Here is a 2,942-nt window from a genome sequence, read left to right as displayed (position 1 = left end):
TGTAGCTAATGTTCCTTGTATATTGGATAGAAAATACTGTGGCAGATGTAGGTAATTAAAGTATAAACAGTTTCACCCGAAGAAAATTTTTCATGAATTATTAAATCTTAGCAGTTAGTCAAAATGATTGCCAAAATTATTTTTACTGTCTATAAATAACAATGAAATGTAACTGATTCCTGTTAAGGGGGTCCGCATTTTCCCCGCAAAAAAAGCACATGGCTTTCAACAATTGTAAACATAGCATTCAATTTGTGATCATGGATTACAGCTTTAATTAACTTAAATTGGATATATATATTTTCAACATGTTCAATTTTAATGCGGTCTTTCGTTTCAAATTAACAGTGGTGAGAAGACGTGAATTAATGTTTCAAGAAAGTAATTCTACAAAAATACAAATGGAAATTCAAGAGTGTCAGGCGCAGCCTCAACCACAGAACTGGCCATGGAGTTTAGAAGAAAGTAACATTTTGATAGAAAATATCAGTTACTATCAGAGAATGATTGAGACAATCGAAAGAGCTAAGAGTTTGGGACCGGTTAAACTTCCAAAAGCTCCGAAAAGAAAGGTGCAGGACTTATTTAAAGAAAAACTGGGAAAGAAAAAAAAGCAAACTATCACGACCCCTGAAGAACTTCACACCTTTCTAATAAGCAGAAAGGCGGATTTATCAAAGACAATTTCGAGGCAGAAGTTTATTTTTAATAGAGAAAAAAAACCCTGTTAAACAGTTACAAGAAGCATACAAACACTTTGGAAGACATAACGTCCAAGGTATGCTGTTTGACATTACTTTCGGTGATTTCCTTAATGCTTTGAGAGACTGGTTTCTTTCGGCAAAGTTTAATACAACGTGGGACACATGGTTATCATCTAAGATAGATATATCTATACCTCATGCTCGGAAATTAAGACAACTTGCTAATCTACTTAAAGGATTTAATGGTTTTCTGAACATTAATGTTTCAATCAATGATATTCTTTCAAAACAAGAACTTATCAAACAAATGTTAGCAATTGATCAGTTTGCCACCTTTTGGAGACAGGGAGACTATATTCCAGCAGATGATGAACTTACTCCGTCACAAGAAGTTTGATATGTATGTGATATTGTATTCCATATAAGGAGTGATCATACATGATCAGTAGGTGGGACAACTCTTTACTATTGATTTTCTTATTCCATATAAGGAGTGATCATACATGATCAGTAGGTGGGACATAGTAACGGTTATTCATAACCGGGTAACTTTTAGTGGATGTGACAGTTCTAACTTTGAACAGTGATATTATGTTTATAGTGTTTGATTTGTATGTATTCATTGCACTTTTGTTTTCAAATTAAAATTTTGAAACTGATTATTGTTTTGGTAATAAATTAACCGTAAGTAAATAAAGATTTAAAACTTTGTCATCTGTAATTCTTGTTCATAGAAAGAACCTGTTATTTCTTCGCCTTTTAAATCAATTATTTTATAAGTAAAAGGAATTGTATTTAAAACTTTTTCAATTACAAATATTTCTTTAGTCCAACGAGTAGTATAACCCTTTTCAAATTTACCCTTCTTTTTTGTTATTCTTACTCTAGTACCTGCTTTAAATTTAGGTTTTTTAATTTTCTCTTCCTTTTCTGGATATAAATTTTTATACACTGTTAATTCATTTTTTAATTTACTTGCTTGAACAGGTGTCATTTTAATTGAAGAATGTACTGTATTATTATAATTTTTAACTAATTTATCTAGTATATCATAATATTTAAAAGTTTCATTAGCAGTAAAGTATTTATACATATGTTGTTTCATTGTTCCTATCCATCGTTCCACTACACTGGATTTTTCTTCATTCTCAGTTGAATATAACTTTATGTTATTATCTTTTAACAATTCTTTTACTTGTCGATTATAAAATTCAGATCCTTTATCTGACCAAATATACATTGGTTTTCTTTCTTTAAATAATGTTTTAAATGCTTCACTTACTGCTACTCCTGTTTTATTTTTCAATGGAATCAACCAACCATATTTACTAAAAATATCAATAACTGCTAATAAATATTTATAGTGTTTATTTTGTTTTGAATATTGTTGTATATCTATCAAATCAACTGCCCATGTTTGATCTATTGAATTAACATAAACACGTCTTTTAGGAAAAGATTTTATAACTCTATGATGTAATTCATCTGCTAGTTTATTTGTTAGATTTGTTTTAGACATTTTTAAGTAACTAAAATGTTTTCTTAAAAAATGGAGGCAAAAAAGGATAAAATTTTATCCAAGCGAGGAGATTCATATAAACTTGTTTTGACAAAAGAATATAAACATAAAGCAAGTATTTATGTATTTAATTATAAAATTAGTCTAAAGGATGAAAAACAAGAAACATTTACAAATGCTTTTGATCACATGGTAGACTATTCCATAAAAGATTACCCTAATGGAAGAATTAAAATAGTACCTATTCATGAAATCATAATTACTAAACATAAAAGCTGGCCTATAAGAACATATAATACAGTTAAAAAGTTATTCATGGATCAAGTGGAAAGATTATTAAATAGTGCTGAAGAATTAAATTTAGAAGAAGTTATTTTTGAAGTTACTATTATACCCAATAAAAGAGGGAAAGGTAAAGCTTTAAAAATATTAGATGTCATAAATAAAAGAAGTATTATCAAAATAAAAAATGATGATACAATATGTTTATCAAGGGCAATTGTAACTTCTTTAGCTTCAAACAAGTTGTTAGAAAATTTTACAAACTCACAATTAAAACACATTAAAGAGGGTAGACCATTACAAAAAAGAGTTGCTGAAGATTTACATGAACAATCAGAAGTAGAAATAAAAAAAGAAGGAAATGATTTGGAAGATTTAAAAGCTTTTGAAAATTATCTTAATATTAGGATAATTGTTTTTACATCAAATAGTACAGA

At 28.5% G+C, this 2,942-nt stretch overlaps 1 long non-coding RNA gene across 1 annotated transcript; it reads left to right on the top strand.

The window, feature by feature from the left end:
* The first annotated feature begins 859 nt into the window (after nucleotides 1-859).
* Nucleotides 860-1,363, top strand: LOC139494876 (uncharacterized). The gene is made up of 2 exons (XR_011657190.1): nucleotides 860-1,153; nucleotides 1,219-1,363. It is a non-coding gene; the product is annotated as an uncharacterized lncRNA (long non-coding RNA).
* The last annotated feature ends 1,579 nt before the right edge of the window (nucleotides 1,364-2,942 follow it).

The sequence above is a fragment of the Mytilus edulis genome, chromosome 11, assembly GCF_963676685.1.
Source record: "Mytilus edulis chromosome 11, xbMytEdul2.2, whole genome shotgun sequence".
In the NCBI taxonomy this organism is placed as follows: Eukaryota; Metazoa; Mollusca; class Bivalvia; order Mytilida; family Mytilidae; genus Mytilus; species Mytilus edulis.
The sequence above is the reverse complement of the archived record's forward strand: the minus strand, read 5'-3'. Positions and strand labels throughout refer to the sequence as shown.